The 27,488-nt window shown below is 34.6% G+C and overlaps 1 long non-coding RNA gene across 1 annotated transcript; it reads right to left on the bottom strand.

Moving 5' to 3' along the window:
* Positions 1–1,188: 1,188 nt before the first annotated feature.
* Positions 1,189–27,436, bottom strand: LOC135302092 (uncharacterized). Its single transcript, XR_010363786.1, has 3 exons — positions 27,345–27,436; positions 3,547–3,687; positions 1,189–1,426 (listed from the first exon to the last, which is right to left on the bottom strand). It is a non-coding gene; the product is annotated as an uncharacterized LOC135302092 (long non-coding RNA).
* Positions 27,437–27,488: the final 52 nt, after the last annotated feature.

Here is a 27,488-nt window from a genome sequence, read left to right as displayed (position 1 = left end):
GTCTCACCCTCTAAGGATTACTTATACCTTACAGAGAAAACAACAGCTGTGTAACACATTTAGCCTCCACTGTATAGACATATCATTGATGTTTTCCTCTTTAATGCCTGCTCACAAACCATTTGTGCCAACAGTTCCCAAACCCAGTAACACCAGGAGGGTCAGAATGTATCTCAGGCTGCAGAGGGAAAGTGAGAATGATAAATTTAGACTGACCTGATTGCATTCAGGTAGGACAGAATGAGAAATAATTTTAAGCCCTTCTTTCCCAGGTCTTCTGCTCTTCCATCTGGGTTTGGTTTATATTTTAGGATCGACTATCACTATATCTTAGCTAAGCAGAGATATGAAAAACTAATTCTAGAGTAGGACTATCATTCACACATGGGGACTGACTTTTCTACATCTTATTCCAACTTATTGCAATGCAAGCAAGCTCAGAATGAAAAGTCAGATCAAGAGCTATTAATTAATAAAAAACAAATTTACTTCAATGGAAGTGGGTGGTGGTCAGAGAGTTTCAAAAACTGTAATACTCACCTGAGAAAAAGCTGGTATCACCTTAGAAATCTGCTTTTCTGAAATGCCCTGTTTATTCCTGCTAAACACTTGAAAAAAACATATAGTCTTCCCTATCATAAGTAGCTTAAAACTAACCAGAGGCATAATACATTTCTGAGGAGGTAGAAGAGGTCAGGCAGAAAACAGTTGCAGAGTAGCACCGAAGAAAGACAAATTTTACACAGTTTTTCATAGAGAAAATTTGTTAAACTAAAAGAACGCTGAATGGATCCCACATGTTCTGTAAGTAAATTCTTTCAGAGCCATCCAGGAGATACTCATCTTGATTCACCATTTCTTGTTATTGGTTACTGTGACAAACAGCTGGGTGCTGCTAAAAGGTTGTCAGGTTCCATGCAGGCATGGCTGTACTTCATGGATAAAAGAAAGTTTAAGGGTTCTACCATCCCACACATAACATGAATCAATATCAAGAGTAGTAGATTTATTTTAGGGATGAGAACAGTTAGGGAAAAGATATAAAGAAAAATATTTTGTAAAACTGAAACAAATAAACAAAATAAAAATACAAGGTATGGTGATTTGGGTTTGATTTTACTGGTTTGGTTTGTTTGTTTGTTTTTTTTTTTTTTCCAATTCTCAGTTTTAATAAAATGTTCACTTGCTTTACAACTTTTTTCTATCCCCTCCAAATGCAAATATTGGATCTTATTGGTTCAGGTGACCTTACTTCTTCATTAAGGACATTTTTCTAGTTGACAATTAACTCTTTTAGTCAGCAGAAAACCACTCTGCTATACTTACACACTAGTTATTTATTTTCAATAAATTCACCTTTTTCTTCCCTTGAGATCATGGTAAACTTGCTCAGCACTCAGCCTTCCAGGCATGCACACATAGAGCCCTAAGACACAGGAAAAAGACTGGGATGGGTGTGTACTGATTTTGGCACACAAACAGAAGCTCATAAAAATTATCTGTATCGTAATGCCACATGAAAAGGAGACACCCATCTGATTAGCCAACGTGTTTCTGCATCTCTGCAGACAGTCTATATTAGTAAATGTTTAACCACCACATTTTCAACAATGAGTCTATTCATTAGAATTAGGAGGAGAGGCATAACTTCACCACAAAAGACTGTTGCACCAAGGCTATTAAAACAGATATGAATTTACAAGGTACTGGCAGAGATTGGGTGAAAAGACAGGTATATTTTCATGCATACCACAAGGCTCAAAGGCCTTCTCAAAGAAGAAAATTTAGCAGTGACCGACATGCAGTACAGGTATAGTTAATAAGAACAAGAGAACTTAAATATTGTCCAAAAAAACCAGCTTTGATGCTTCCAATGAAATCTGTAACAAAAAATTCTTGTGTCCTTCCTTTATAAGCAGTGACAGGTCTATTTTCATTTATACTTAGAAGATACTAGTTTCATGCTTGTGTGAATATGGCAACTTTTTTTCCCCATTGCAGAAGATTATTCTAAAATAATAAAATTAAAAAAAAAGAAAAAAAAACACCAAAACAAACAACAACCAAAAAAACCCCAAAAAAACCCAAAAAACAAACAAACAAAAAAAAAAAAAAAAAAAAAAAAAAACAAAAAACAAAAACAAACCCAAAACTAACAAAAAAAACCCCAACAAAACAAAATCTCAAAAAACTATATATTATAGCTGGAGGCACAAGCTAAAATTGAGGGTCAGATTCTTTATTAGAACAGCCAAAACAAAACAAAAATACAAATACAAAAAGAAAAAAAATCCTCTTTTCTGTAATATGTGTTTATCTCTGAACTTGTAGCTGTTCAAGTACATTTCTGAGTTGGTAAGTCCTTCTGCTTGGACAAGACCTTTTGAGCTTCTCATAGATAGTCTTTCTTTTGTGCTTCTATTGGGAGATTGTGGAGAAATTGGTAATCAGTTTTCTGATAGAAATATCATATAATTGAAGCAATTTCACAAATGGAAACTACAGATGTTAATGGCAAAGTGCACAAGACAATCTCAGAATGAATATTCCCCTGGCACAATTTCTGTTCTCTTGAAACAGTTGCTGGGTTACTCTGCCCTTGCGGCTACTTCTGTGGGCAATATAAATCTGTGCATGAGTCTGAATTAAAGAGACAAGGGAAAAACACATTGTCTTAGATGCTTCAACAAGTTAAAGGTGTTGAATTCAGTGTTTAGATTCTACATTTTTTTAAAAATATGTGCAGATTTGAAATCAAATTTTCATGGGAAGATACAATAATCTCTTTGCACTAGTGTGTTAACTCTATTTTGAGTGTTGTTTCCTCCCTGTCATACTTCTTTTCTTCATAGAAACATGACATGGCTTGTCACTATACCAATAATATTGCAAATATAAATATGACATAGTATAGATTTATATGTGCATATGCGTGCCTGCTTGTGTAAGATGGTGAAATATTTGCACCACCACCCTGCTGCGTTCAGGGAATCAAAAATATAACAAAAAAAGGGAAACAAATTTTAAAAAGAAGTCTGTACTTTTAAAATAGTGGTTTTAAAGAGAAACCAGCAGATTTTGAACTTTGTGATATATATCAGTTTCTTATTGATCCTGCTGTGAAAATCATTCTGCTGGCAATCTTGCTTAGATTACTGCCTGGGTTGGAGAAGCATCATCCTTACTGAAGTTTGTTTTTTTTTTTTCTGTAATGCCATCTTATGAAAAAGGAATGTCTGTCCACATTCTTGAAAGTTTGTGTCATTCCCTCATCTGTGGCCATTCCATAATATCATAGAGATATTTGCTGAAAAATGTTTAGTACCTGTAGATACAGACACTCATGCCCCTACAAAAGGCAAAACCACATTGTCACATATTTTAACAATTCATCCTTCTGGTCACCTCACCTGTCAGTTCCTAGGATAAGAGCAACACCAGAAATATTGTATCCAGTCTGAAGTCCCTTTATGACAAAGATATCAATAAATAGAAGATCATCAAGTCCTCCCAAGATGACTGAAAGAGCTTATTAGGAGCACTTACCCTGTGAAGAGAGGCTGAATGTCTAAGGCATATTCAGTCTGTAGAAGAGACAGCTTTGAGGGAATTTAATACTTGAAGTATATGGAGAAGATGGAATCAGACTCTTCACCAGAGTGTGCGATAGCAAGATGACAGATAGGCCTAAATTGAAACAAGAATGGTTAAAACGATCTCTGAGAATAATTTTTTCTTTGTGAGGACAAGCAAGTGTTGGAAGTAGTTACCATTCATTAAAGTTAAGCAGTATTTATACTTGGAAGCCCTCAAGGTGAAACTAGATGCAAGTGCTAATTTCATATCCACTGCTTTGAACAGGGGCTTGGCCTAGGGATCAGCAGAGCTCTCTTCCAGCATTTATTATCACAAGATCTTGTGATCGCTATTGAATGTGACTTAGATGTTGATATTCCAAGCTTACATTAATAAAGAAGACAAAAGAGTTTTTATTTCTTAATTTTAGGTGAACCTCTCTTATTTTCAAAGCTTGAACAACATGATTATATGTAAACCCAAAAAAAAACCCTGAGCAACTGAATAGCTGAGGTTTTTCTGTTAAAATTAATGTTAACTACCATGAAAACAAATACATCTGTAATCAAATCCTAGTGTGCTTCCTTTTGCCTTTTAGCTTTTTGTGCCAGATGTAGAGACATGCTATTTGTTCTGTGAGAGGTTTCTTGGATGTAGTCTGGAGAATGGTTGACTAATGCAATATTTATTTCCATTTGAATGTTGTTTTCATATTTATTTAAAATTAAGTATTAAAATAAGTATTAAGCCTTTTATTCAATGACTGCTGAAGTCCATAATTTTCTGCTAAAGTTTTCACCTGTGTAGCTCATATTTCTTTTTTCTGCTAGTAGTGATAAATTTTAGATTTCGAGAGTACTATATGAATATAGTATGGCTAACACCTTAGTTTCAAAAGAAATGCTGACATTTTAATGCTGCATTTAGTGTTCTGAAACAGAAGAGAAGAAAGATAAAAATAATTCATATACTCGAATAAAATTGTACTGTGAAGAAAAAAAGCAAGATTAATTTTTTTTTTAACTGGCATTTGCGACTGTTGTGTTTTACATAGAAAGATCACAAGGAAAAATGGAAATATTCTTTTGAGTTTCAAGATCTTTGAAAAAAAGGTCTGAATATTTCTAGCATAATCATTTTGGGATAAATTAATTGATATTACTGATGCATCTTTTTAAGTGAGATGCTGACACTTGGAATTCTAAACAACAAATAAACAATTTATCTTATTGTGTACCACTCAAATGACACATATCTGGATAAGAGGCTCTGAAATTCAGTTCTTGAAAAAATGAAAGCCAGAAAATCCACAATTGTTGTTTATTGCCAAGATAAGACATGTTTACCATAGTAAAATAATTTTTGCCCTATGTTATTTAAGGTTTTCTACTTGTTCGCAGTCCTTAGTTAACTAAAATGCTCTCGAAAAGTGATGACACAGAGCTACACAAATTCAGACTGATATCATGCTACACATGTTTAATGAAATATGTATTAAACCTTTGGGACATCTTACACAGAGCTGCAGTAAATCCTTTATTCCATGGAATGAGGTGGTTTCAACACTTAAAATGAAGTTTGGGTATGTTTGGTTGCCTCTTTATATGTTACAAAATTGTGGTCGTCACTCTGGATCACTTAGTGAAATTGATTATCCTGTAGTCTGTTAGTCATTAGGTTAAGATGTAAATGCCCTTTTTGGACCTTAAAATATAGTGATCTGAAAAGCAATACAAGCAGTTTGGAGAGCAGTGGTGCAGATCTCTTCAGAATAACAGTCTGAACTACTTCCTGCAATAGGCCAGTATTCAGCTCTTTTATTCAAACTACATTTGCCAATGTATACCAATTATTTCCTGTCTTACAAATAATTTGATGTTCATATTACTTCTCAAACCATTTCCAGTCCTCTACGCTGTTCTCCTCTTCTGAATAAGGAAAGCACTATTCATAAAATATAGCCTAACAAACAGTTAATAATACCAATCTGAAAAGTGACTCTTTAATAGCTCCTATTAAGGAAGGAAAAACAAAGTGATATAATCCTGCTATTCATGACCTGTTCATGAATAGCCAATGAGGATGATTGTAAGAGAAACTGTAAGCTGATGACTCGTGGCTGGGGCTCATCATAAGTAAATAAATATACAGTGTATGTGGCTCTAACACACTTTCCCCTTCATGACTTTGGACTGTAGTACATTTTTCTCTCTTTCTTAATCCTCAGTGACTTAAAAACAACAACCACATATGCAATGAACAGCAACTCATTGTAATTGCAGGTGATGGGTGTGAGCCAGGTTTGTGTAATGTCATTGATTCTGCTATTAGGACAGCAGTTATATAAAACTTAGGAGCTTGCACTCCACCATTCATCTGCAAGCAGACTTGCAAGCTAATGTATCTATAGAGTCACCAGGAATGGAAGATCTTCTTGGAAATGATTGGTGTAAAATACCTTCGTGAAAGAATAAACTATTTTGGAAGAGGTTTTGCATACTTACTTAAGAATTTTACCTTTTCCTATTTCTACTTTTAGGTATTTTTATTTTCCTCATTTTAAACAAAGACTTTTCCATGATAGTTTACTGGGCATACAGATTACTTAAAGCATACAGATTGCTTAAATCTCTGAAATTCTCCTTTCATTATTTCCCCACTTACTGGGCCTTTATTTAATGGAAGATATTAAAAAATAAAGATTCTTTACTTTTAAGGAGTCATTTCAGACAAATGTTTAATGCTCAAACAGCCACCAGGCATTAGAATGCATACCATCTGTTTTCTTCCATTCCCTGTGTTTGTATAGTCAGCTTTCTCAAAGTAATCAACGTATTCACTAGGAAAATAAACTGTGATCCCTATCTGCCAATTCTATTTGTCCATCTGTCTACCTATCTGTCAGACTATATCTGCAAGGAGGACTCAAAAGGGTAAAAGTTTTCTGAATAGTTTTGAATACATGCAAATAGAAAAATTTTTCTGTGATTACCATAGTTTTTTCTTTTCCCAATTAAAAGTCTCCAATAAATCCTTGCAAGTGTTTTACAATACAGAAAAAGAAAATATATGTAATAACCATACTGTAAGCTAAAAAATATTGAAGTCCTAAGCAAGTATTTATATCCCTATTTTGTCAACACTTGTTGCCAATTAACAAGAATAGAGAAAGCTGTATTGGTCTATTACTTTCTAAAATGAGTATGACCAAACTAGGAATTAGGGTCTGGACTGCATGAATAATTATTTTGATTTCTTTGGAATGCTTTTTGTTCAAAATTAGTAATTTGATTTACTGCAAAGACAAAAAAATCAAACACTTATTTTTAAGTAAATTAATTTAATCCAGAATAATTTATGGACTTTATCTCTTGTGATAGAATCTCCTTATGAAAGCATTTTAGCAAAAATTTTAAAACTTGCACAAAATAATGCAAGACACTAGATTGGATAATTCACAAGTAACTACTTATTAGTGCTGCCCACAATCATACATGCATGCTAAATACATGGGTTTGGATTTTCTATCTTTTAATGATAAAGAAAGATAAAAATTTCATTTAAAATTAATTTTTTACTATACAATTAATAAAAAATAGCACTATACATCAGCTTAAAGTAGACTCAGAAATGCTTTTATATTCTTGTAATTTGAAAATACCAGTGGCTCATTTCTGCAGAATATTGAATGTTAAAGTATAAAACCAAAAAGATTAAGTTATTTCAAAATTATGTACTTGATTTTTAACACTGTAGATCCATCTATTTGTCAAATTAATTTATGTTATAGGTTATTTAAAGCAGACTACAATCAATAATACCAGATTTTTATTTTTACTGCAATCAGCATTATAAAACTACTGAACTGTTGCTGTGGTAATTTCTGTGTACATTTTGCATTATTTCAGCACACTTTCTTATTTTCAATAAACTGCAGCTGTAATCTCTTAGGCTAAAATCTAAGAGTAAAATAAATTTTTAGCTTTATTTTACTTAATTTGTATATTTTTAACAGTGTTTAGTTATAGGCTAGTAGCTAGATTTCCATTCTTCATTTTAACTTCATGATAAGAGCGATTTGTAAGTACCTGAAAAATATGAGGACATTCCATCTTTAGGGAAGTATCAATCCTCAAACCAGGATACTCATGCAGAACCTAATGTATTATCACAGTTATTATAGTCCTGTGAGATATACAAGATTTATTGCCACTAGTTTTGAGGGTGTGTGGACTTGCTTGGCACATGATGAAACATCTTCTACTGTCTTCCATTACCCCCTTCTGCACTTTAGCAAGACAGGAAAGGCTGGAATCCTTGAATCACATGGATCTTGAGTGACCTGGTAAAGCTTGGGTTTAAATACATACCTTTAAAATAATGTGAACTGCTATTTCTTTTGATATCAGATTTTCAGGTTGTTTAATGTTAGTGTTTTTGAAGCAGCTAGGGTTGAGTCAAAGTAAAAAAATAAAATAAATAAAAGTTGAAATATATAAACACAGGCCTGCTCTGCTAAAACTAAATATTTCTTTAAAAAGTGTACAGGTGCTAACAGCCTTCAAAATCAGTTAGAGCTTATTATAACTAAGTATTATAACCAAGGAGAGATTTTATCAGTTTCCTTTTTTTGTGTAGTTAAGCCTTTCAAAAAGCTACTCTCGGATGTTGGTAAGGTAAGCATTAGAATAAATGTTACACTACAAGCCCTCAAAAAACAACTTATATCTGTACAGATGGCAAATCCACATCTGTAAAGGCAAATGTAACTTTATGTTTAAATATGTAACATACATGCAAATTATATTCCTTGTTAATAATAGCTTCAAGAGAAGTCTCTTTGCTTATTAACATATTGCTGCTTTGGATGAGACCAAAAGGAGCATGGATGTAACCCTCAGAAGAAAGCAAGCAAGAAATTAAGTCCAGATTGTGTGACATACGGAATGGCAGTCATTGTAGATATCAATATAACCTCAGTAGCACAGATATCAGCATTGACTAAGCATCTTAATATTTATTCATTTTCCCAGACAGATTTCACAGCCTGACTCTGCTCTGCTGCCACAACTACTATCCAGCCTGCTAGTTCACAGCATCTGAAGTAGTTGGCCTTGGGGAAGGATGGTTTCTCTTCTCACAATAGAGAACTAGCTTTTCTTTTTGAGGATGTAGAGTTTTTGATTGGATTGAATTGTCAGAATCTATGAAATTTGATTATTTGGAGGAGTCCAGTGCAGGTAGGCAGACCTAACACTGTTGGCCACACAGAAAAATAAAAGAAAAATAAAAGCAAAATAAAAGCAAATATCTTCAAAAATGTATGTCATTCATTATTTCATCTCTGGTATTTATAACAATGAGATGATTCAAAGGTGTGGTCATATATTTAGGGCACATAATGAACTACAGAAAGTAATTTTTTGAAGTCAATGCTGGCTAAAAAAGTGATCCCTCAGATATTCAAAATTCCTTGAAGTCCTATATACTATGGTCCTTCTGATAATTTCAATGATATAGTAAACATTATAAAAACATATATCAGATTATTAGATTAAAAATCCTTCTCAACAACCATGACTCCGGTGCTTAGTGCAGTGATAACAAGGAACCTACAGAGTAATTCTAAATAATATATTCCTTACCTAACTATCAGATAACACCTTTGGTTATGTCATGGCTAATGAAAATTTGTGGCAAAGCAACTATTTGGAATTTGTCTTGCATGGACCAAACATAAAACTCTTTTGCTATCAAAACTGACTATTTGAAATGTAACAGTCGAATAATGAAGGTTCTGCAAAGGTTTTAGGAGTCAGCTCCTGTGATATGAAAAACAGGACTGAAAATAGAAATCTATGTACATGTCTCAAATTATTATGTTTCTGTTCATCACATAAAGGCTCACAGAATAAAAACCATATCTGGTTGATATCTCAGCAGCTTTTTAATGGAAGATTATTAAAATGCAAGGTCTAATTAGTGTCACTGATAAGCTAAGGCTATGAAATTTAAAATTTACTCCTTTGTCTCCAGGAACAATTAATTTCAATTATTTATTCCATTTTGCACAGTTTTTTTTTTTTACTTATTGCAATTATGTGATTATCTAATTAAGTCATTAGGTATCAAGGCAGTTATCACAACAGAACTTGCATGTTGTCTAAAACTTAAAAATTCATCTACAAAGATGTCTTTGTTATGTGGAGGGAAGAAGGAGGAGGTAAATGCCCTTCTAGTGGAAAAAAAAAAAAGAAAAATGTCTATGAAGTTCTAATTCAGACAAGACTAACTCTATTCTTATACAAGTCTCAGACTCAGGAAATATTTTAACAAAATCAGAAATGTCCACTATTATTCTTAAAACTGGGCAACAGTATTTTGTGCAAATTCAGTTTCCTAGTCAGCATATGGGAATATGAATCTTGCAAAACTCACTGTCTTAGTTGTAGGTTTATTTGAAATCTGTCTAGTGAGTAGGAAGAACTCCAGACAGGTGACTGACATCTACAGGCACTGCTGTCCTGTAGCTGAACGTACCTGCAAGATCAAAAACTCACAAGCACTGAGGAGGGGAATACAGGGCACATTGTACTGGGTGTGAAACTGAAGTTTGTCCACATGTACACATACATTCTAAAGTATTTTTTAGGTGATATCTATCAGTACCATTCAAATAAAGCACACAAATCAAAGACGGTACCTAACCTATAATATGCAACCAAATTGACTGAAATAAATTAACTTATTTTGTGAGAAAATGGTATTTGCATGAGCAAGGGTCGAAACCCAGTCTAAGGGTTTTTTTTTCTCCCTTTTTCTCCTTTGACAAAGATTCAATACTGAGTTGAGTAAATTTGAACCATAAGTAATGAATACTTTTAATGGAAACTGACATTCAGTTTTCAATGCTCTTTTGCAACTTGAAAAGAAAAATACAGTAAATGGGACTGTGGGTTTTTCAAGAAGAGAATGATGCAACAGTATGAAGGCTAGCACTATAAGGACGCCAAGAAATTTGTGAGCTATAGTCTGTCCTAAAGTTCTGTACAAATTTGTTTAACATGGAAAAAAACGTGTGGAAGAGACAAAACAAACTGAAGTAAAGTATATCAGTGTTTTCCAGTGATAAAACAGTGCAAAAGACTCTCAGAAAAGGATCAAAACTCCATAGCTTATGCAATTTAGAGCTGGACTGATAAAAATATTACTGAATAAGTTGAGGAAAAAGATTATATACAAATTCATGAGAGATAGACCTTTGCTTACAACCCAAGATAAATTTTCTCATTCTGATTACCACTAGCCCTTTTTATTGAATAAGAGCTATTCTAGGGTGAATATATTTGTACATATACATATACACACACACACACACCCATATATCTCTCTACATAAAGAGAGATATCAAGGCACTACAGCACTTCAACCCTAATTATCTTGTGGGTTTTTTCAATTATGTAAATTATCAGATATTTTACTCTTTATTAACAGAGATAGGTTAAATAAATAGCAAAAACAAAACCAAACCAAACAAAACAAAACAAAAACAGAAACCAGCGTCAGAATCTTAAATAAGTAATTGTTATATCACATGTCTCCTCTCACCCCCTTTTCTGACTCTAGTATGTGTCAGTAACAGATCACACACTGAATCAAATGTAAAGCTGATATTCCTCTGAAACATTAAATTCTCCCATATGTACATATTCCATTCCTCTCTGTCCAATTCATGTGGTACAGCTTATCCTAATTTTTGTCCTACTCTGTGCTTATCTTCTGCATAGAAATGTTTCAATGAAATATAATTCAGTGTGCCCAAGATCTTATTCAATAGCACAGGGGATATATTTGAATAGAATTATTGATTTATTAAATATTCTAGACTACAGAGGTCAGATGAAATCATATTCTCTTTGCAGAAAAGCAACCCATTCAGTTGTTTTGATGATCCTTGCCCAACCTTTTCCATTTATCTTAAAGACAATGTTAGTCTCATTCTTAAATAGTGTGAAAATCTGTTACGAACCAAAGAGAAACTCTGTTTCTCTATTGTATTTAGGAAAGTGGTTGATGTGTTCAAAAAAAAGGGCAGAAAATGAAAGGCACATGCAACTCTTTTTGTCAAAGTAAATGTCATTCAACAATCTAGTGTGTCAAACAAGGATATGTAGGGCCAGGATCGGCATGCTGCAGCAATCATCTCTAATACCCACCATATGCCTTTAAGGATGGAAAATGTGACATGTGACAGATCACTGGAGATGAACAGGGAGGGATAATGGCTGTTGGAAGATGTTCTCCACAGCTCCCTCCTGCTCCTCTTTGCAGAACAGGACTGTGGGAGAAGTCAGAGAAAAAGATTGACATAAGAAATATCTTTCATAGGTAGCATTTTTCTATTGCTAGTGTGACATTTTCATTAACATTAGTTCAATTACTCCTGATATGCAACAGCAAAAATAAATTTTAGGACCAACATCCAACATTTTATCCTAAGCACTTTTTAAAATGAGAAAGAGAATGATTTCTTTAAGAAAACCACTATTTAATTTAAAAAAAAAAATCTTTTAAATTTTTAGTTTTAAAATATTTATAAAAGAAAAAACTACTGTAGGGGGAGAAGAAACAGAACAAGAATGTATGCATGATACTTGTTCACAGTCTTTTTTTTCAATTTCTAAAAATGCTGTGTGACTATTGTGCTTTATGAAGACAATAGAATTCCTGTACACTTCACAGCAAAAACCCAGCTCTCCACTCTCTGCCCACACCTAAAGCCACTCATCCATGTAATTTTTATTTTAAAGTTACATTCTTTGAAGAAAGATTGGAATCGCACCTTTAAAAATGCTTCACAATCTCAAAATTTCAGAGCAGTCAAGTTCTGGCATGAGATTTAGTTAATTTTGAGCACAACTGCAGAAGAATTAATTCATAACAGCTCATATATGGATGTAATATCCCTAATGTTATACAGACAATATTTGCTTGTGCTTCTCCTGGGACTCAGGGCTTTTTTTTTTGACCCAGATCTCCTTTGGGAAATTAACCTTTACCAATACTGCATGTTGTCTAAATATCATGCTTTTATGGTTTCTCTAGAGATGTTTGAGAGCAGCTGCAAGCTTACACTTATAACAGCACTTCACGTTCCATCCTGAAAGCATATTCTCCCCAGGAGTCATAGCAGCCCTTTCCTCTAGGACCTCCTGTACCACTTCTCAACCTTTTCATGACAATTAACCCATCAGAGGTGTACCCTGAGATCTATGACTTAACACTGCATGCATAATTTTTCTTAAAAATCAGAACAAAAGACAAGCCTCAAAATGCAAAGAGAGTTGATGAATGCAACATTTCTAAGCATTCATTTTCTTCCAATCTGCATATAAATTTGCATTGTTTTTGAGGTTACCAATATACATTGGTATACAGCACTAAAGAGCACAAAGACTGGGAATGCGTCAAACAGGAAAAATGTGTTTACAGTGAATGTATTGCCTTTTAAAGAAGCACATGATTATGAGCACATACAGTGGCAGTCTCTTTTGCCAAAACAGTGAACATAATGTTTCTCATTTGAAATTGGGGTAAAAAGGGTGGTTGAAGGTAAGGTCTTCAGGTGATGTGACCTGTAAAAATGTAAATACCTGTCCATAAAGTGGTCAAAAAGAAAATCTCAGCCTAGGGAGGAAATGGAGGTATAAAGAAAACTGTGTGAATTCTTACACAATGGTGCAGGCTCTCTTGGGTTGGAAAGGATCTATAATGATCATCTAGTTTGTTCCAATCCCACTACAGTTGACAGGGAAAATACAACAAGCAACACCGAGCTATGAGACCAAAGTGTTGCACTTAACAAGAGAATTGATCCTAACAGGACTACCTCAAAAATAAAGGCCGAATGAGCAATGGTTCAGCAGAACTTTCTTTCAGCATTTTAAGTATTTGAATTAATAATGCAAAGTTTTTTGAGTATTTTTCACAAATGTATTAAAACTACCAGTGCATCAAGTAGTAATATCTTATAATATTTAATTAATTAATAATAATAATAATAATAATAATAATAGTACATTAAGGGTATTAAGGGTTTATATTGACAGAATTAGAGGTTGGATGTAATTTGCTAAAAATACATAAGAACTGTTATTCTTGTCCTAGTTCTCTTATTCGTCTAAGTATTTATCCTCTCTTCCATGTTCTTAAAGTAGCCTCCACCTGCATTGGTGGTGAAGAACCATTGAGCTCACTGTCTATGATAGGGTCATCCCAACATTAAAGGACACTACTCAAGGACTGTATAAAAAACAAGCATGATACTTAATATTTCATGAAGTTTCTAATTCTTCTGTGCCACAGTGGTAGATAAAACCAAAAGAAACCTGATATTTCTATGCTAAACAAGACATCACTAACCAATAACCCTCTATTCCGGTAGGATAGATTGAGATTCAGAAAGTTCAGGTGAGCTCAAGGCATGCCAGATGCACACTGCATCATTCACATGACTGTTTCCTGAAAGCTACCTGAAATCTTCCAAGAGAGTCTAATGGGGAAGCCTTCATCAGAGCCCAGCTGGAAAACCTGGGTGGGTCCAGCTCTTTAACCTTGATCCTTGTGAAGTCTGCCCTCCTACACACACAGAAGAGATTTATGTGTGTTGTACCTAGGCACAAATTAAAGTCCAAGGTTCAGGGAAGTACAGCATCTTCTGAATTAAGTTTGCTCATCACTGGTTGGTAACATGACCATCTATGTTCTTCAACATGCCCAGCAGAAGTTCTTTGCATAGGTACCTTGTAGAGGAATAAAGTACTCAGCTATCAATCAGGAAAGTCATAATTACTCAATTAATGTGGGTAAGAAAATCTAAAAGGTCCAATCATGAACAAAAGTCTTTGCTCTGTTGGGCTGTACAGATCATCCACTGAGCAAAGAGACAGCCTTTTCTCCAAAACATAAAGCATTTCAGTGAAAGAAAAAGAAGATCTCCATCTCCTCCCCAAGAGTTTGAAATATTTCAAGAATGATTCTCCTAAAAGAAATCTGTGACTTACAGACACCTATAAACAAAAATAAGTTGAAAGAGAGGTTACCCACAGAACATACTTTGTGTGCTATTGATATTTAGAAATAAAAATATATTATATTTACCCAGTAATGAAACAATATTAATACTCACTGTATTATGCAGACAAGGACCTCATGAGCATAAATGATATCTTAGTTTATTTTCTTCACTGGCTGAATCAACAACACTGAATCAAGGACCTCCAGTCATTCCTTTTTGGGAAGAAATTTTGAAACTTAAGCCCCCTCCTATTTGATCCAGTTTCAGGAGAAAACATTTTGGACTAATGCCAAGCAGTTTAAATAATATGTCAAATATATGGACAAATATAGGGTATTGCCACCTATTTTCAAAAGGCATGACAAGAAGGTGGAACAATGGAAGAAAATCAGTGCATGAATTTTACAAAGTGAGAGAGATGCAGAGCTTTCTATAAAGAAAGGTTACCAACAGAAAAGATCAAGTCCAGTTGTAATGAAAACTCTCTTTTGATCTAACATTATTATACCCTCCCACCAGCAGGACTCAAAAGAGAAAACATTAGAAAACCCTTCATTAGCATTTCCTGTATGTGAATTACCCCATGAGTCACAGTTTGCAACAGGGTTCCAGGCAAATTGATTTTTCCACTAGTGACACATTTGGCTGAAATTTAATTACACTAAATTATAAAATATTTTTCTAATAAGCATATAAAAACTTATACTTTCACTCTACCTCCAGCCTCACACCACTTATGAAGGAAGATTTAACCATGTCTTCTGAAAATAGCCAGGGACCTCTCAGTGAGTTCCAATTTGTTTGGAGTTCTGTCAGTGTAGGAATTTTCTTGAATATTTGGAAATTATAGAAAAAAAAATCATAGAATGCTTAGGATTGGAAGGAACCTTAAAAGATCATCTGTTTCCAGCCTCCCTGCCATGAACAGGGACACGTGTCGTGAGACCAGGTTGCTCAGAACCTCCTCCACCTCATCTTGGACACCTCTGGGAAGGAATAGGAAGTCCACAATCTCTGAAGGCAAATAATGAAAAAAACTCCAACCACTCCAATTTTTTCATCCTGTGTTAATAGGAGAGGTGTTTAGTCCTGTGATCAAGTCAGTGGCTCTCCTCTGGACTCACCCCAACAGGTCTTCATCTTTCTTGTGTTTGAGACCCCAGAGCTGCTTGCAGCACTTCAGGCAGGGTCTCACCAGAGCAGAGCAGAAGGGCAGAATTAATCTCTCAACCTGTTGGCCATGCTGCTTTGGACACAGCCCAGGATGTGGCTGGCTTTCTAGCTGCAAATTCCCTTTGCTGAGTCATATTGAGTTTTTCATCCACAAATACCATATCTTTCTTCCCAGGGCTAATTTTGATCCATTCTCCTCCCTGCCTGTACTTGTGTGTGGGAGTGCCCTGACCCAAGCACAGGACCAAACCACTGAGACAGCTGGTAAAATAATTGCATCAATAATAATAGACTTCCAATAAGGACTATTATTCAAAGCATGAAATTTTTGCTTTTGTCTTGTATCTGCCACAGGAGTATGACTATAACACAGAGAATATGTGATCTGCATCTTACCAATTTCCTATTAAAAGTCTGAGGAATTACTTGTATTTGCTTCAGGACAAGTTATGCTCGTCTGGACTAATCCCATAAAATCAACACCCATGAACTTAAACAGACAGATGTCTGAAAGGCCAAAATATTGCTCTTTTGAGAAAGTGATAAATGCTGGAAAATGACAGAACATTACTAACTGTCTTTTTCAATTACAGTCTTGCTGCTAGACATTAATTTCTAAAGCAGAAGTTCTCTCTGCATGAGGGACCAGATCAGTCTAATGTTCTTTGTGAAACAACCTGCCTGTGATCAATGAAAACGACTTCTACAACATTTGCCCTGTACTGCAAGGGACTGGGAGTGTATCAACACATAATATAAATTCAGAAAGGAAATTCTACATCCAGAAATCATGTAGGAAAATAAAAAGTTTTCCATTCTCTAGTTTAGTGTTTCTTGTTTTCTTCAGCTTTTTTTATTGCTAACTTTTCAGGTTTGATCATATATCCAGATCTGACCTCAGAATATCAAATGCAGAACTCAAAAATGAGAAATGATCTTTTGTATCATGTCTGAGAACTACATTTGCTTTGGGTTTGGAAAATGAATTTTTATACACAGGGAAGACTTTTAGCAGCCCTGGAAGCCCACAAATATTTCTAGACATAATTCTGCCTCCAGACACATTCATACAGCATTAAATCTAGACCTGTTCCAGATTTACAGGGAAAAATTGAATTTTATTTTTTTTCTCATTATAGATTCTGTTGTTTTGGCGGTAGAATGGGCCAGAGTGTGCTAACAAATCCACAGACAAAGGAAAGTAAAAGTTCACTCTTTCCATGCATATTGGGTAGAAAATATCATTCAATAGTTATATTCACAGGGGAAAAGAGAACAGATGTAGAAGAGACATTTTATATCTTTGTTGCTCTGAAAGTTATGGTGATAACAGTGCCACTTATACATATATTTATCCCCAGTGCTTACAACTGTGATTCACTCTAACTTTCCAACTGTTCAGGCGTGTGGGTATTTCTTACAGTAGTGCAAGCCCATTGCCACTTGGATTTAAATCACAGATTTCTTTTTTATTTCTTTTCTGGCTAACAGCCCAAATCCACGCAGCAGGTGCTGTCTTAGGAATGTCACCGTCTAATAAAAGTACTGTAACATAACACAGAACCAATAAAAATTTCTTTGCATAGACCTTGCTTTTCCTGACAGACTGGATTCCTAATAAGACAATGTCTACAAAATCTAAAGAAGATGAAAATATAAGCTTTATTGTTAAGTAGATAATTTTTCTCCCTTGTTTAGACAATGCACTCAGTTATCAGGTGACAGAAGCTGTGTGAGATTTGTACAAACCTTTCTCTGTCAGAAAAACAGGCAGGGAAATGGGGAACCCTGGTACTGCATGTTGTTTTCATTATTTCTTGGTGAGAACTGTGACTCTGTTCATGGTTGGATAAAGGATTTAATCAAGGAAAATACAATTAGAACAAGAGGACTGGGGTAATCAGCAATTGTTTGGTAAAAGAATTGGAGATTCATTTTATCTGTAGGATGTGCATGCATGTAATTCGCAAACTTTGAGTTTGTTAGGATGCTGCTTTTATTTATCTATTTTTTAATGCAGATCATTTCTAGGCAGATTTAATCTGAGATATGATTTAAACACCGGTACTTCATAAATCCCATATACACAAAACTAATTAGCAGTTCAAACAAAGGAAAGATTTCAGCTTTCAGCAATATTTTAGAAGCCCTGAAATGGGGAACAAAAGTCATTAGACATCAGACTGAAAGGCTGAAGTGCAGACACAACAGTATTTTCAAGCTGGATGAACAGAGTGTGGCATTACATCCCTGATGACTGTTTACTTCAGCTGTAGCTGCTATTCTAATTGACTTTTTTATTTTTTTCAAAGACAGACTTTCAAAACAAGGTTCAGAGGTGGAATATGTTTAAGAAATTATATTCAACAGAATAGGATGCATACAATATGTTTGTTCTTCTTTTAGAATTTTCTACCTGTCTTGTTCAGAAAGTCTTTCAGCTCTCAATCTATTTTGGCTCCACAACATTTCTAAAAAATATCACAATGTAAAAAATTTTGATTTTTGTTGCACAGAGGTAGATAATGTTAAATTAATAACTTAATGTGAAGTATAGTTTTCAGTGTAGTAGAACAGGTCCATGTTCAAGTCCATGGTGGTTAGTTTTGAGAATTTCTAACAGAATGTGTTCCTTCTCAGTGCAATACATGTGCTTATGCAAACCAGAAAATTCACTTTTCCAACATGAACATGCAGGCCATTTTCTCTGTAAAATTATAATTTATCTTTTTAATTCTATATTAAAATTGTATTTCAAAATTTGTACCAAGATTGCAAACCACTTTAGAAAAAAAATAATCATAGCCACAATAAAGATGGAAATACTGTAATAGAGTGAATTTCTTTCTGGGAGTACTCTCATTCAAGGCAACAATCTAAACATGAATATGCTACTACCAGAAATCAGCAGGGGTTAAGCACAGTTAAAAACTAAAAACACACTTAAATGTTTCCTGACTCAGGGCCAGATCAATTAAGTAGCATCACCAGATTTTCACAACGACCCATAAACTCTATTAACGGGTTTTTCTTCAAATTGTAACAAAAATATGATGATATATTGGGCATACACTGGACATACTTGCATACATGGGGCCTACAGGGGAAGAAACACAATTGTTGCAATGCAAGACAGAACACACTGGTGATCTTAAATTAAAATATTAACTGCTTTGAAAGCTGTTATTATTTATCAGCCTAAGCTAGGATAAGTCTTAAACATGTCAGAAAACAATAAGTTGGAAACCACACAAAATATAAACCTGCATCAGCACTTAGCAGTAGTGGTTTTTTTTGGTTGGAAATGAAGAATCATAATTGTTAGTGCAAAAGTGTTGATTAATTCTGCTTTTCTTTGAGTGTTAAATGTTTTTAACACTAAGTGTTTTCACTGGCATTAAGTCTGAAATTTACAGTATATTCTTACATACAGGGTGCTTGATGAGGCACCCTTTTACTAATTTCCTTTCTTCTTGGCAGAAGCAAGTAGTCTATAAAAGAGACAAAAGTAACTTTCCAAAGACTAAGTGGATATTGCTAAAACACTTCCATTTTTCCATTTCTTTCACACTCATTCTTTTTGTTTATTGCTTTTTTATCTTTACTCAGACAACATGGAAATATTTCTGTGCTACCTTTAATTAATGGAAAACATTTCAGAGGGAGAAAATGCCTGCAGGGAAGGGTTTACTTTCTAGAAAAGACTTTGCATTGCAAGTAGCTGACAAAGGATTTTGTTTTCTGGTGGTACCAGAAAATGAAAAACTTCAGTTCTAGAGCACATACATCTACTAAGAATTTTTCTACACATATGATGAACAGAATTAATTGCTGCACTATCTTTGCATAGAAGCTAAATTTCTCTCTCCGTATGTTATTATTCCTACTATGATGAGATTAAACTTATCAGGATGTCATTGTGCTAATTGTATATATTCCTGTAACGAAGTCTAGTGTCCTGTCAATTGATTTGACAAAAAAAACCTTCCATTTTTAAAAGAATTGTTGGAAAGTGGATAGAAGACTCAGTTAACAACAGCAGAAATCTTCTCTGCGTGATGGAGCTTAAGAATACACTGCATAATCTCCATCCTTTATAACAAAACACATCATGCATAATTGGTTTATGTAGTATTGCAGATAAATAAGTCTGCCTTATTATTTAATTCTGACCTATGCTTTTACCAGTAGTCTGACCAGCTTGCAAAACATGTTACTTTGTTGAGTGAAGCAGATGGGCAGAATTGCTTCATAAGCATATAAAATTAGAGGTTAATGTAACACTCAGTCAAATATGAATGCACAATTACCTTTGCATGCTACTCAATATCAAAGCATCTGAGCACCTCATACTGCACACTGTGTATTTGCACCTCTGCTCTTATACAAGGAATTTTCATTTACCCCTTTCATAAGTAAAATTAAAATCAACAGAATCTGGGCAATGGCTAGATGAGTTAAATTCCTGTAGGAATTATCATCTTTCCCATCTACAATTATCATTCATTTAAAAGATATGTTCTCCTGAATTTTATCTGATGAATATACTACTCTTATATACATTATACTACAGATAAATGGGCATTTATGTGAGAGATCAGTTTTCCAAGACCTTTAATTGTCATTTTATAAGCAAATGGGAGTTGAAAGGAACCTGGAAAAATGGAAAGAAATCAGTTTGAAATAAACATCCTTTGTTAAATGCATGTATGTGTCTGTATGGTTTTGTGTGGCAAAGTTTTAGTAGCCAGAGGTCTATAAGGGTGGCTTCTGCAAGAAGCTGTCAGAAGCTTCTTGCATCTGTGACAGGGCCAACGCCAGACACCTGCAAGACAGATCCACCCCTGTGTTGGGCTGAGCCCATCAGCAGCAGTGGTAACACCTCTGGGGTGACATCTTTAGATCAGGGAAAAAAAAGACACATCAGCAATTGCAGTGGGATAAAGGAGTGAGAATATGAGAGAAACAACTGTGCTGACATCAAAATCAGTAAAGGCAGATGGGGAGGAGGACCTCCAAGTGCCAGAGCAGAGATTCTCCTGCAGCCCAGGGTGAAGTTCTCGGTGAGGAAGCTGTCCCCTTGTCACCCTGTGTGATACGTGCACTGGAATAGATTTTCTGGCAGGACCTGTAACCCCATGGGGGATTCATGCTGGTCAGCCTGTTTCTGAAGGACTGCACACTCTGGAAGTGACCCACACTGGAGCAGGAGGAAGAGTGAAAGGAGTGGAAGAAATGATATTTGATGAGCTAGCTACACACCTATTCCACATCCATCTCTGATGCTGGCAGGAAAGGAAATAGAGGAAATCAGGAGTAAAGTTGAGCCCAAGAAAAAGGGAGGTGTGGGAGGAAGGTGTTTTAAGATTTTGTTTTTAATTCTCATTACTATACACAGATTTGATTTTTAATAAATTAAACTGATTTCCCCAAGTCAAGTGTTTTGCCTGTGATGGTAATTGGTGAGGGATCTTTCTCCACTCTTGTCTCTGCACATGAGCCTTTCCTTATATTTTCTCTCCCCTGTGAAGCTGAGAAAAAGAATGATAGACCAGCTTTGGTGGGCACCTGCCATTCAGTCAGGGTGAGTCCAAAACACTGTCTATGCCATATTTAAGAAATAAGTTACTTCCCTATTTATCACCTACAGAACAGGCAGGTATTTAGAGGAAATTCAGTACGTAGTGTATTAGGAATGTTACTAGTTTAAATAATCCACTGTTTTGGTATGGAAAAACAAAACGTTTTCTTTGAAAATCTGAACTATTAGCATCAAGAATGTTTGTTCTAAAGTAGTTCATTTCATTATAACTTTTCTCCTTAAATTAATTTTTCTTCATATTTTTAGTGAGTAATATTTAAGTATTTGTTATACATTTGTAATTTTTGTCATCTTTTAAAACACATAGGAGATCTAAGGGAGTATTTTTGCAAATGTTTATCAACCTTCTCATTGAAATAAAAAAAACTTTTAGGCAACAATCTTAACAATATTTGGTTTTACTAAATAATTTTCTTAGAGGAAGGATTTTCTTAAGAGGAAGGAAAGAAGAAAGGAGAAAATAATGAATTTTGGATTAGCACAGGATATTAGGGAAAAACTTTTAATTTCTTAATGTTTTTCTACAGAAATCTAGACCATAACTATAAAATATATAACAGAACAGCTGTGGTAATTCACGTTGTTTGCTTTTCTTAGTGCCCAGGTTTATGTTTGTGTATAAACAAAGTGAGTATCCTCCAGCAGTTCAGAAACACACCCATTGGGCTTTTTTCTCTCTTTTGGGGAGTCAGGAGGGTTTGTGCAATTTTACAGGCTGCTACTAAGATGTGGGACTGTGGTGGTATGTGAGCATTTTCCCATCTGTTCCATTGTGATTTACCCAAATTCCATGCAGATAAAGAAGAGCTGTTACATCTGACAGACCTCCCTAGGCTGCACTATAAACAGCAGGAAAGACCACCTGCTACACAGAAACTCATGTTACATCAAAGCAGCAAGGATGGCCCAGTCCCAATCAGATGGCAGCAGTACTTCTAAGCACAGCATTTGTTTGGTAAGTTAGAAAAATTTAAAAGGAGACCTGCAGACTAGATGTAAAAGACCCTTTCAAGGATTCTCCAGAGAGGTGTAAATATTTTTCATGAAACAAAATGAGTTTATAATTGGTCTTGCCTGCTGCTCATCATTTTTTTTATGTGTGTATTGCCCCCAATTTCTTTCACTCGCATATCATGGCTTCATCAACCTCCACTTATATGAACTAAAGACCAGATTCTCTCAGGCCATTAGAAAATGAGGTGATTCACCACCATGACTTTACCCTATACCCTACTCCTTCAAAAAAAAAAATTCCTTACAAAGGAAAAGAAAACATAAAAGTCTTGATGACAAGCAGAAACTGGGCCTTTCCTGATGTAAGGTTTTGTGCCTTGAAATATTTTTTTTACTGCCTTAAAGCAGAGTGACAGCAAGAATAATGGTGATGTGTAATATAGTTTAGTACTGAAAGCAGTGCTGAAGATGGTAGAATAAAAGCATTAGAAAATAATTCCTTTCACATTCTGCTACTGAAAGAATAAGTTTAGAGCATCATCTCTGCATGCTTCCCAATATATCTCAAAAATGGATCACTGAAAAGAAATCAGTCTTTATTTCTGTTTTTACTGCTCATCCCATTACCTGTAAATACCAGGATAGTGTTCAGAAATGTGAGCTATAAACTTGGGAATAAGAGTGTAAGTACCTAGGCATATCTCCAGAGCTACAGAAGAATCATTAGAGAGTAGCTCAAAAGCTCCTATTGGCCTACATTGGATTCACACCAACAACTTAGTGCAGAAAAACTCCATATGCCCTTACCAGTCCCTTGAGCAATCAAATCCCTCATATTTTACACCTGGACTTTTTAATGAATTGTTGCAATAACAGCAGGTTTGGGCAAATTGTGTTCTAATTAATATAAGATTGCAAAATTTCAAACAGCTGTGTACAAAATGAACAAAATCAAAATTGTGTTTTAATTTGTTCTTACAAAGGAATCAAACAAATAAGATTTGCTAATTAGTTTTTTGCTCCTCCCTCCCCAGTTGAATGTCTAATAACTGAAGTGTGGACACTCTGAGTTTTAATTTTTTTGAAACAGAAACTTTTAAAGGAAGTCAAGGTAAAACTATTTAGACCTAATAGTATGGGAATGTAGATTTCAATACCATATTCAAAGTTTGGCAATACATTCAAGAAAGCTTAAATAAGAAAAGGAATAATGAAACCCTCATTGCTATTGAAGTGTGTGTATTTGTCCACCCTCTATTCTGAGCTAGCAGTATTGCATAACAAAATAGAAATGAAAAACCTTAACAAAGTTGTTTGGTACCACAAATGAAGTATCTGAAACATTGCTGCTAAAAATGAGAATTCTGAAAGAAGACTGAAGAAGACTCTTTAACAGCCCCTGACAATTCTCAAAGTTTTGTAATTTTGTCACATTCACTTCTTTATACTCATATGTAGGACACACAGAAATGAGTAAATCCAATTCACTCATGCAAAGAGCTGCTTTTCTGAAACTGTCATTCCAGAACCTAAGATCATGTTCTCATTCAAATAAAATACATCTTCATCTCCTAAAATCTGTATGAAATATATATATTTTTTAAGCTTTCCGGATAAGAATACCTAATCACTGAAGAACCAGGAATAAATGAACAGAACTATTATGGTCTTCTTTAACTTATTGCAATCTCATTTCTTATAGCTAGTGGAGAACAATAAAAGAGATCTGTGTCTTACTGGCCAAGTGCAGAGTAAACAGATACTCTTATTTTCTATACATTTAACTTTCAATTTCATTAAAAATGCCATAACCAAAACAACCTCCAACAAAAAAAAACAAAATCAAAATCCTGTAAGTACTTAAGGCAGTATCAACGAGGTTCAGAATATGGGTAATAGAGAATCAGGTCTGCCCCTGTGGGATCGTGGTTCAAGTTACATTAAACTTGATATCCTTGTAAATGGAATAATCTTAAGGTCTCTGAGTTCAGACCACATGTGAATTGCAAGATTTGATACAAATTTTACTTTGCGTTGGAAATACCTAAAAAATAATCTAGGAATTAATGAGGTTATTGCCGCTCACAAGGAGGAAAGCAAGGAAACCCAAGACCTAATTTTTGTCTCTCACGTATGCATAAATTATGGGTAATATCACTTAAGTAATGTTGCAAGGGTACCTGGCGTAGCTTCTAAGATAATAGTCTATATATTTTCCCTTATGGTTTCAGGAAGATTTGTGGTGTTAGGAGCACACTATTTTTGGATGAGATATGAAACAAACCCCAACTGCTTACATTTTTAAAGATTGTATAACATTTTTCAGAGGAGCCAATTGTGTTAATTACAGTGTTCTGGCCAAATTAAACTGCATATATAGTTGAAATCTCTCTATCTGCTATTTTCTCCAACTAGCTCTGGTTGGCTATGCACTTCTTGCCCTATGTATTTGGGCACTATTGAGAGCTGCAGGCAACAGCAGAACAGTGTTTGTGGTAGATACAATGATTTTGCTCTCTGTTTACTTTGGAAAGCAGCTTGTGATGCCACATAAACATCTGGTTAACATATGCAGAGATTTAAACCACTCTCTACAAAGACCACTGCCAGTGGTCAAGGTAGGCATGCCTTTGTTGCAGATGTTTCTTAACAAGATAGTCCAGATACTTTGGTCTGTTTGTGAAGATTCTCTTACCTTGCAGGCAGAAGGGTTTCTGGATCTTTATTAAACTTTTTACTCAGAGGCCATTGGCCAAAAACATTAACTGGAATATTCTCTCTTATGCATGTGAAGGACTCACGTTCTCTCATGCAGATCTTATTGCTTGTTGTACAAAATCTGCTCACATTGATCTAGCATTTGACTAAGAGCAACCTATAAAGTGTTCATATATGCACAACAAGTAGGATCCACTACAACCTAGTATTATTCACTGATGCAAAGTCTGCAGCCAACAGTATCTGCATGGCAGATAACCAGGCACCTTTGTGATCACCCTGACACATATAGCTTAAGAGGCACTCTAATATGTATCAAAATCCTTCTTGTACCTTTATGAATAGTAAGATTCTCTATTGGCATCTAAAGTATTCCACATCAGTTAAACTTTTCTCTGTATGATCTTCATGCTAGTCATATATATATATTTCAGACATAAATAGCAATTAGATAAAAAATAAACAATGCTACCTGGGCTACTTCTTGGGTTTCCAAAAATTTTAGTTGATTGGAAAAATTATCAAGAACCACTTTGTTCTGACGGATTTTCAATTTTTCATGAGCTTTTCAAGTGCTTAAAATATAGTGATTGATGTTAACAGATGTTATTCCATATGATCACTAATATTATTTGATGATTAACTTTTAAACAATGCAACAATATGTTACATTAAGTTTATTTTGCAGATGCTACACAAGGCCATTAAAGTTCCTGACTATTCAAAAGACTACATGAGTACTGATATTAAATAGAAACACCTGCTGCATAAATATTCCAAAGCTGTCACTCCCAATTTATTCTGCATGTAAGGGAGAATTCTTAAATAATGAAGTTCAAGATGGTTGAACATAAATACTAGGAATTGGACAGCTGTAGTTTAATCTTAAAATGAAACTGACGGCTGATTTGCCAACTGTTTTATAAAAAATTAATTGAGACAAATTTACTTATAAACAGAGCAATGTGTAAACTGCTTTCATCTTACTAAGAAAAAATTATATTTGGGAAATATAATATTACTGAAAAATAATTTTAAAAATCAAATTTAAAATGTGATTGCTTTTCTGATAATTATAATTTGGAACTTGAAAATTTTACCTAAACTGTGCTCTTTTCCTTGCTTGTGCTCAAATATTTTCAATGTTCAAAAATTTGAAAGCCAGTTATCCCTAAAACAAATAGGTTAATAAGGCTTTTCTTACTATTAGATCTTTACATGTCAGCAAGAAAATAGTATAAATATATTTCATAGTTTAGGAATTACCCCATAACCTTATCTAACTAGTGTTTACATTGTGAACCAAATAACAGAGGTGATTGGAAATAAATCCTGATCAAAACAGTGAGATCCAGCCTGAGCATTACCAAAACTAAGACATACACAAATATTTATTTTGTAAATTTACCTTCAGATGTCTTTGACTTCTTTATTGTGCTTCCTTACCTTGTTATCTTGCAGAGAATACAAAAAATTCTGTCCTGAACTATTTCCTTACTGTGGTTTCAGTGGGTTACAAAAGTAAATCAAACATGCTCTTTTCCTTGGGAAAAGCAGTGTCTGCTTCCTTTTCCTCATTTACATAGTACCTTGATGCTCATAGTAGATCAAATGCAAGTCAGCATTTGTTACGAATGAGTGTGTGAGGCTGCTTAAAAAATCATCGGCAAGGCTATCAGCAAAAGCCAGATTTTATATTAAGCACGTGCACGACAAAGTTCATTGGCAAGATTCACTCTACTACTTAGAGGACACTTAGGGCACACAGCGGACAAACAAGCAACAAAAAAATCAAACAAAATCTAAACAATCCAAATAGAAATTAACCAAGAATTATCTAAGGGTGTGTGGGTGTAAGTGTGTGTGTTTAGGTGCCTGTAGCAAAGGATAATGAGAGCAAGGATAAAGAGGAACAAGGCCTAAAATTTAACAGCACTCAGCAGTACTTTAACTTAATTTATACCATAAACTTAAAAATTTAACAAGAGAACAACATTTAATTTATATCTAACTTAATTTATATCTAATTTAATTTATAGTTTAAACTTAATTTATAACTTAACAAACTATTTAACAGAGGAGTAACATTTAACAGTATTTAACCTAACATAATTTCAAAGTTATACTTAGCAATTTAGCAAAAGAGCAGCACTTAGCAACACTTAGCTTAAAACTTAAGTTGAACTTAACCTCCTAGAAAGAACAACACTTAGCAGCTTTCAAGTCATAAGTAAGCTTACTTACAGGTCCAACTGAGTTCAATATCCAAGATACTTGAATGTTTAAGAAAGAGCATTTCTCCCAGATTTGCAATAACGTATGCACACGTTTATGCACCCAGACAGAAAGAGTCAGTGCAAGCAAAGTACCTGTGAGAAATTCCCCTCA

Source organism: Passer domesticus, chromosome 6 (genome assembly GCF_036417665.1).
Source record: "Passer domesticus isolate bPasDom1 chromosome 6, bPasDom1.hap1, whole genome shotgun sequence".
NCBI classification, from domain to species: Eukaryota; Metazoa; Chordata; class Aves; order Passeriformes; family Passeridae; genus Passer; species Passer domesticus.
The sequence above is the reverse complement of the archived record's forward strand: the minus strand, read 5'-3'. Positions and strand labels throughout refer to the sequence as shown.